The sequence below is a fragment of the Octopus sinensis genome, linkage group LG14 (genome assembly GCF_006345805.1).
Source record: "Octopus sinensis linkage group LG14, ASM634580v1, whole genome shotgun sequence".
Lineage (NCBI taxonomy): Eukaryota > Metazoa > Mollusca > Cephalopoda > Octopoda > Octopodidae > Octopus > Octopus sinensis.
Window position 1 is genome coordinate 22787493 of NC_043010.1, and position 10000 is coordinate 22797492.

The 10000-nt window shown below is 33.8% G+C and overlaps 1 long non-coding RNA gene across 1 annotated transcript in view; it reads right to left on the bottom strand.

Moving 5' to 3' along the window:
• The window catches only part of LOC118765913, a 16123-nt gene that overhangs the window by 4245 nt on the left and 1878 nt on the right, over positions 1–10000 (bottom strand). The gene's annotated exons all lie outside the window — the stretch shown is intronic.

Genomic DNA, 10000 nt, shown 5'->3' on the forward strand with positions numbered 1-10000 from the left:
GTTAACTTCAGACAAACGAACATATCACTATTCTCTACGTTAACTGTGCCTCTGCAACGAAATGCTATTGTAACATTATACTGTGCAACAAAGAAAGTGAATTAATTATTTATACTATATGCGCATGGCCTGAAATTGGAGAGGCGAGGGCTAATTGATTATATCTACCCTTGTGGTCAACTGGTACTTATTTCATTGAAATAATGAAAGGCAAGGTCGACCTTTGCTGAATTTGAACTCAGAACGTAAAGCCGGAAGATATGCTGCTAAAAACTTTGTACGGCGTGGCTATCAGCCCTGCTATCTCTCCGCTCAAATAAAACAGAAATAATCTTTATTACTATAGGCACAAGACCTGAAATTTTCGGTTGGGGGCGGAGAGTTCTAGTTGATTACATCGACAACGAAAAGATGAAAGGCAAAGTCGACCTCAACGGAATTTGAAATCAGAACATAAAGACCGACGGAATACCGCTAAGTGTTTTATCTGGTGTGGTAACGATTATTGCAGTTCGTTGCTTTAAAGAAAGAGAAACAATAAAATACGAAGAAAAGCTCATAAGATGTAAGCTGTTAGCTATATTAAAGCTATAAAGGAAATAAGATTTTTGCCAGTTTAATGTGGCAGTCCCAAGAAACGGAAGAATGGTATTTAGCCCCAGAAAACACCGTTTCCAATTGGCCATGTGACACAAGCGTACTGTGTCCTTATGTCTTCAAATGGGGAAGATAAGCACCTCTACCTAGCAAACATAAGGACACAGAACGCTTGTGTCACATGGCCCATCTGGTGTTACCTAGGGCTAAATAACAGTAGCGTTCTTCCCTTTCCTGGGACTGCCACATTAAGTTGGCATCAAACCATCACTCTATCGTGCTGCTAGTGTATAGGTCTATCTGAGAGATTTAGAAATGCAATATTTCTAATTTTGGAAATAAGATTATTTTTGATGAAACAATTATGATAGAGATGAGAATGAAAAATGCATTCCTAACGTTTTGCTGTGGTTTGAACCATTATCTTCGCTTCTTTCTCATTCCAAGATGAGTAAATAACTTTGAAAATATAAAGTGTTGATTGCATTAATAAGAGAAACCGGTAGGTTAGGGAATTAATTGAGCTGAATCAGCCGGAAGTGGAATATACATTGAAAATATAAATTTCCGGTGATTTTCTATCCACAAAAACCGTCACCATGATTGTCATCATCGTCATACATTTGAAATGAACCCCAATGTAATCGGTGGAACTAAGCACGTGTCTGTTTTTATACGGAAAACTGGTGGTTAGTTTTACAAATTATATTGCTTGTGGAACGATCATACTGACGAGTCCTACGGACGAAGGATTACGTAAGTTTTTTATTCGTTAATAGGCGAAACCGCCGGTCTGCGATTAATTATTGTTTTTTATATAATTTTCATCTGTCTTGCCCGCAAATTGTTCTGGTGTCCGCTGAATTTTTCTCTAGAGAACATTCTTTTCTTTGTAGTTTGATCGTAAGTGATCTACTTTTAGCATATGGCTGACTACATAGTGGTTTTTAGCCGTTTAAATATACACATGTATTAGAATTTTCTCTGATTCTTCAGATTTTTGTATGCTAGGCTACCGGTTTTAAATTGATATTAATTAAATTAATATTCATTTATCTCCCTCATTATTTAAATATATATATATATATACGTGAACTCTTCCTATATATATAGGGAGAGTTCACGAAAAAACAAAAGACGAAGACAGGTGGTGTACAAAACAAACAAATGTATTAGTATAATGCTCAGGAATAGAAAAAGTCTTTTACGTTTCGAGCCTACGATCATCTACAGAAAGGGACCCAGAAAAAAACAAGAGACAAAAAAATGTGTGCAGTGGCTAACGATCTATCATGGCGACTATATATATATATATATATATATCTCTCTCCTCTCTCTCCTCTATATATATATATAAATATAATATATTATATAATATATATATATGCATATATATATATACGTATATATATATATATATATATATATTATATATATATATATATTAATATATAGGCGCAGACGTGGCTGTGATAAGAAGCTTACTTCCCAACCACATGGTTCCGACTTCAGTCCCACTGCGAGCATCTTGGGCAAGTGTCTTCTACTATAACCTCGGGCCGACCAAGCCTTGTGAGTGGATTTGGTAGACGGAAACTGAAAGAATCCCATCGTATATATGTACATGTATATATATATATATATATATATATATATATATATAATATATATATATATACACACCAGGCACTTCACATAACCACTTTCGAACTGCAACTGCACAGAGCTTCAGCATCACAATCAACAATAAAAAAAAGGTGAACTAGCGAGTGAAATACGATTTGGTTTAATCCACCGTGGAGAAAGCTTGTTATAACCTGTTTGGCAAAGGAATCCCTCTCCATAACCAGCAAATAATCCTAGAAATGCAACTCTATAAATTATACAAGAGAAACCACTGAAAAGTCAGTTGTTTTGCCTCATTCCGTTACATAACTACGGGATCTTTCAAACAATTCATACCAAATTGAAGACAATTGAGTTTGTGGACACAGTAAGTCGTATCCCTTAGATAACCAGTGTACGAGCAATTTTATTGCATAAGGCCGCTGTAACTACTATGTCGTATATCAGTTTACCAGAAATTCCTTTAAGCACCGACAACAATAGCATATGAGATTTTACAAACATCATCGCAGACTGCATGTCACTCTCAAAGCACATATGGGCAAACGAAAGAGTGGTGTACCAGCATTGTCTAGTTTAGCCTAAACAGAGTGATCTCATACAACCAAATGTTAGTTATAATATTACTTATGTATGTTTGAGAGGTACCACATCACCTAGCATTTGTACCGGTAACGAACAAAATGACATAATTTAAATTAACCTCCAGATACAGTATGACATTTTAGGCATCTTTATTTAGGGAAATAGCATACCTGTGACGTCCGCACCACGTGATATGCAGTCATCTTGTCTTTTCGTGTCAACATCTACAACAGAGTCTATAATGAGACCCTGCATATATATATATATATATATATATATATATATATATATATATGGTGGTGCTCCTGCATGACCGCAGTCAAATAACTGGAACACGTAAAAGAATTAAACAATATATATATAAACACATACGTACATACATGCAGGCAGACACACACACATATATGTATATATATATACATATGTGTATATGTATATGTATATATATATCTGTGTGTGTGTGTGTGAATAGATATATACAGATAAATATAAGGTTTGTAAGATGAGATAAATTATTGAGACGGTTACCGTAGTAGCTCTCAGGTATATTCCAGGTTACGGCTAACCGTATCAAGTAGTAATAAACTTCAGTGAGCGTTTAATATAATCCCGCTTAATTCTTCGGACGAGTTACTTCGAGTTCGCATATCTGGATTATGAATATTATCAGGAATTGCAAACAATTAGAAAGAATACAGAGACTGTTACATTGTCAGACTTTTCTTTTAATTTTACAGCAAGTCACACAGCATAATTAGTTGATTAAAATGACCGATACGTGTTTCTGCTACGCGGAGTATGTGGAGTTGCGCATACAATCCAGTATTCAGCGTCTCGCTACCATGAAAATTGTTGGCCTTGTGCCAAAATTTGAAACCAATCAATATGTATGTATGTATGTATGTATGTATGTATGTATGTATGTATGTATATATATATATATATATATATATATACATACAAATATATATTATATATATACATACAAATATATATATATATACCATATGAACTTCTGTATATATATAATATATATAATATATATATATATATATATATATATATATATATATATATATATTATGTATGGGAGTCTGTGTACCTTTTTCAATTTGAGCCTCTAGGCATGCGCATATGGCACATACGTATATATACACATATGTGCTTATATATATATATATATATATATAAGCACATATGTGTATATATACTTATGTGCATATGCGCATGCCTAGAGGCTCAAATTGAAAAAGGTACACAGACTCCCATACAGGCACGTATTTGGTATTTGGGTGTACAAATGTGTTCCAGCTGAAGATTGACTGTCAACCTTTTCCATGAAAGAATTTATAAATGTGTTCCCCACTAAAAGATATTCTTTTCTATTCTAAGCACAAGGTCCGAAATCATAAATAAGGGGCCAGTCAATTAGATCGACCCCAGTACGGAACTGGTACTTAATTTATCGACCCTGAAAAGATGAAAGGCGGAGTCGACGAACCCTACTAAAATATTGAGTAATCTTTCAGCATAATGTTAAATGTTTAAAAAGTGTACCTTGAATTGAAAACAAGCATTTATACACACACGTTCACACACAAACGCCCATACAGATACATATATCCATACCTCATACATATATCTTCGAAACGCGCATTGAGTCGAAACAGGGGCAACTGAAGAAGAGGAATATTCCTTGTATTGTTTGTCTAGTACTCTGTTTTTTCGTTGTTAAAAAATAGTCCGTTTCCTTGTTTGATTTTATGTTTTCTTTTCTCGTTGTGTTCTACGTTTATTTGTGGTGTCCTGTACCCATATATGCATGTATATATACATATCGATGTAGGTATGTACATATATGTATGTATGTATGCATATGTTTTATTTATTAAATTGTTATTATATGATTGAACGCTCGCGTCGTTTTCTTCTTCCAAGTAAGTTTTATTTCATACATACATACATACATACATACATACATACATACATAGGCGCAGGAGTGACTGTGTGACATGCTTACCAACCACAGTCTGCGTGGCACCTTGGGCAAGTGTCTTCTACTATGGCCTCGGGCCGACCAAAGCCTTGTGAGTGGATTTAGTAGACGGAAACTGAAAGAAACCCGTCGTGTATATGTACATATATATATTTGTGCGCGTGTGTGAGTGTGTGTGTGTGTGTGTGTAAGTGTGTGTGTGTGTGAGTGTGTGTGTGTGTGTATGTATGTGTGTGTATATGTTTGTGTGTCTGTGTTTGTCCTCCCAACATCGCTTGACAATCGATGCTGCTGTGTTTATGACCCCGTAACCTAGCGGTTCGGCAAAAGAGACTGATAGAATAAGTACTTAGCTAACAAAGAAAACGTCTTGGGGTCTATTTGCTCGACTGAAGACGGTGCTCCAGTATGGCCGCAATCAAATGACTGAAACAAATGAATGAATAACAGAAATAATACATACACACATATACATACATACATACATACATACATACATACATACATACATACATACATACATATACATACATATATATATATATTATATATATATATATATATATATATTTCGTTTTGGGATTTCAAGACTATTGAAAAGGTTGCAAGACGTAACGAAAATTTTAGGAAAATAAAAATAAGGAATAAGCGGAAATTTTAGCGGTTAGTGTGTTAAATTATAAGGCATAAAAAGAAAATGACTCTCCCCAGGAACAACAACTGTATATATATTATGTACATACACGCATAATCATATATGTGTGTTTATATATATATATTAAGTATATATACATACCCCACCACATACATATACACACACATACATTAACGTATGAAGACTTAAACCTTGGCGGCAAAGTAGAAACAAATAAATAAAGCAATATTGGCATTTTTGATATGTGGTTCAACGGTGAGAGCTTCTAATACACCAACTCCTTTGTCATTCTTCCCGGCAGAAATGCAATGAATCTCTGATGAATGCTGTAAGATATATAAAATAAATACAGACAAATAAGGAAAAAATAATGAAGTTAGGTCGGTGTCTTATCTTAATTACTAAGACGGATTAAACGACTTCGGAAGTTAAGATGTAATCGTCCGAAAGATAACTTAATCTTCAACATTTCTTAGATGTTTACTCGTAGCGATAGACCATCTGTCTGTTTGTCTGTTCGCGTGTTCCTTATCTGTTTTTTTTGGCATTAATATACCATCTGTTTCTTGCGTGTGAATATGTGTATATGTTGCTTTTCTTGTATATGTATTAAGAAAATCCATATTAGCTTGCATGTATACACACGTGCTCGAATGTACACTAGCATATCTAACGTATATTACATGTATGTATATATATATATATGTATATAGGTATATATATACATAAGTATGTATGTATATAGAAATATATATATATATATATTATATACGTATAACGTATATATATAATATATATATATATATATAATACGTATAACGTATATATATATAATATATATATTATATATATATATATATACGTATAACGTATATATAATATATATATATATATTATATATATATATATATAATATATATATATATATATAATATATATGCAATGAATAAATTATGAATATATACAAATACAAGCACACACAACTCACACGCCCACATGTATACTAATATATATATATTTGCGTATATGTATGTATACATATATTTATTTGATTGCCTGTATTCACACACAATTATCTTAAAAAATACATACACCACCCATATGTATTCATACATTGTATATATTGTGTGTATGTATGTTTATTTTTATATGTGTACGTGTGAATCCATACATACATATATATATATATATATATATATATATATATATATATATATGTAGGTCCCGGGTTGAGTCGGTGTTAACCACAGTAAATAAGGTACTCAATACATAGCAGAGTAAATTAATTTATTTTATTGAAGGAGCTTCTACAGGACTAGAACTGTTTCATTCATTTGAATGAAACAGTTCTAGTCCTGTAGAAGCTCTTCTATAAAATAAATAATATATATATATATCTTCCACTCTCCTCTTTTGGCCTGAATACCAGTGGCACAACATCCCACCTCCTACGTCACCCCAATTCTTCCCCTTTGTTAATAACTCTTCGTACAAACCGCATCAATCATTTAGCGTAACTCTTCTATATCCGCAGGATGTCACCCATAATTCTCGCAGAGGCCGAACGTTACGGTGGTAAACCGGAATATTTTGACATGAGAAACCCTTTTCCATCTTGCCAACAGCTTAAGCCACGCCCAGGGTAAAAAATGTTAACTTTTTCTTTCTTTTGTTTATTATTTTCCCACTCATTCCCATACAATTTTCAGACGTTATTCATTTATTTCCATTCTAAGATGTCGTTTGTTCGTGAAAATATTGTTAGAAAAAATGTGCCGGTCGCTAAAGAGCTTCCGGTTGCAGATCAAACTATTTTGAGTTTGATATCTCCGCCATATTGTCAAGTAAAACATTCAATAAAACCAGTGCTTGTCAAAGTGGGCGGTGCCATCCCTATTGTAGTCGAGGTGGTGCCGCCCACTTTGTAATTTTTCGTATGTGCACTGTGGGCAGAGACGCAGTAGTGAGGGTGATGGTAGTTGCATCTGTACAATATTTTAGAGATTGCGTCCTAATTCAATTTGAACTTTTAAAATGTAATATTGTGATAAACTAAGGTGGAAAGCTGGCAGAATCGTTATAACGCTGCTCAAAATGCTTGGCAGCATTTCGTCAGTTTTTACGTTCTCAGTTCAAATCCCGTTGAAGTCAACTTTATCTTTCATATTGTCGGGGTCGATAAAATAAGTACCAGTTGAATATTGGGGTCGTTGAAATCGGCTTACACCTTGACCCGAACTTACAGGCCTTGTGCCAAAATTTGAAACCAAATTTTATGATAAACTGTTGTTTTTAGCTGCAATCACAGAAACAACAACAGCAATAATAACAACAGCAGCAACAGCAATACTCGTCTTCAAAATGTAAAACGAAAGAAATAAAAATAACCCGAATATGTATTACCTTTCCTTATATTCTTCGCTCATAATAAGGTGGTACTGAGGTAAGTAGTCATCCGTCTCAGAATAGTACACGGAACTAATAGATTATTTTGGCTTGATATTCTGAGTATATACATTGAAAAAATGGTGGGGATAGGAATCATAGTTAGGGGAGATGTTGAAAAAGTGTTAGTAAAAATAAATACGGAACGATAATTAAACAACGTTTGAGCATCACTGAATTAAATTAGTGACTCCATCTGCTAGAAATAAAGCCAAAAATTCTTTCTTTAAATCATAATTGCTATTTTTCAAAAGAGAGGGACGAAAGCATATCGGAATGTGGAGTCCTGTATATATTCTGAGTAGTTTTTTAAAAGGATGGGATGGCCATGGTTGGAATGAAACTAAAAACAAAACGACAACATAAAAAAAACTCAAAATGTTGTTTGATAGAATTTTCTATAATAAATGTTGATTCTCTGTCCCATTATATTTGTAATTTAAAAACAAGGAACTAAACCATAAAGGTATTTGTTATTCATAACGGATGCCAAACTTCTACAATGTATCACAAAGGGGCGCAAGGGGAGAAGAGTGACTTACGGATGAATTACCATGTGTCTGCGGGCTTTCTTGTTCCGGTTAAGGAAGTGTTACCAAAACATGCGAAATGAAATTTCCTTAAATGGAAATGATGGAGTATAGTATCATGTGTGTAATTCTTTGAACTAAAATGGTAAAGTACAAGCACAAAATGTACATTATACACTTGCCCTGAAACCGAGGACTCATAGGAATCCTAAGACACGAGCTTAACTCGGTTTCCATGGCGACTAGGTGATTGAGATTACAACACTCCCCCGCACATGAACGAGACGCTGGTCCTTTGCAGGGTTAACTTCCCATCTGTTACTGGAACTCATTTACAACTGAGCGGATCGGAGAATCATGAATTGAAGTTTTTGCTCCAGAACACAAAGTACCGCTCGGTCCGCAAATCAAAAAAATGATCTTACGCTTACGTTTCATGAGCTGAGAGCATTTTTTATCACGTCTGGTATCCGAACGCTATCATCAGTCTCTGTTAAAAAATACTGTATGACATGCCATCACAGAATAGTACACTATATATATACAAACTTTAGAGGACTGACCACTAAAAATGGACAGCCTATATGCTAGAAGTCAAAATCGCCTATATGCTAGAAGTCAAAATCGCCATTTTCCACGAAGAATGTGTTCTTAAGAAAAAAATTCAGCAAAAAAAGAAACAAAGTGTAAAAATAAGCAAGACAAATGAAAATATACGAAATTAAAAAAACCATTACCTATGTACTAATTAGTTTCATTTGTTAATATTTACGTATATAGATACGCAAACATCTGCAAGATCATCAGCATAGTCTATCGCTTACAAAAAATTGTGTTTTGTAAGCGATAGACTATGCTGATGATCTTGCAGATGTTTGCGTATCCATATACGTAAATATTAACAAATGAAACTAATTAGTACATAGGTAATCGTTTTTTTTATTTCGTATATTTTCATTTGTCTTGCTTATTTTTACACTTTGTTTCTTTTTTTGCTGAATTTTTTTTCTTAAGAACACATTCTCCGTGGAAAATGGCGATTTTGACGTCTATATCGAGCATATAGACTGTCCATTTTTTAGTGGTCAGTCCTCTAAAGTCTGTATGTAAAAAAATTTTTTAAATATGCTAGGCCACTAGTTTTAATTGATTAATATCAATTTCTACCCTTATTTAATTTTATACATATATATATATGGTCTTTCAAAATGTGACATCGTGTGTACCGTTGGCGATTTTTTTCCCTCTGTCTTCCCTTCTCTGGATCTTTTCTTCTCCTATGTTTCCGACGAAGAGCTCCGCTCGAAACGTTAAACCCTCCTTCTTTCCTTCTTTCCTGAGCGTCCAATAATACTATATTTGTTCCACGTCCTCGCGTTGTTGTGTTTTTTTGTGCTTTCTTGTTTGGATTAACTATATATATATATATATATATTTATAAATGAAAGAATGGAGTCGAACGAAGATGTTAACAAAATTCCTTTACTCTCGACATATGTTTCGAAGACAACATGTTTTCATTCCAAAGGAATAAAGGGTGCATTATGCAATCTTCTCATCAGGAAA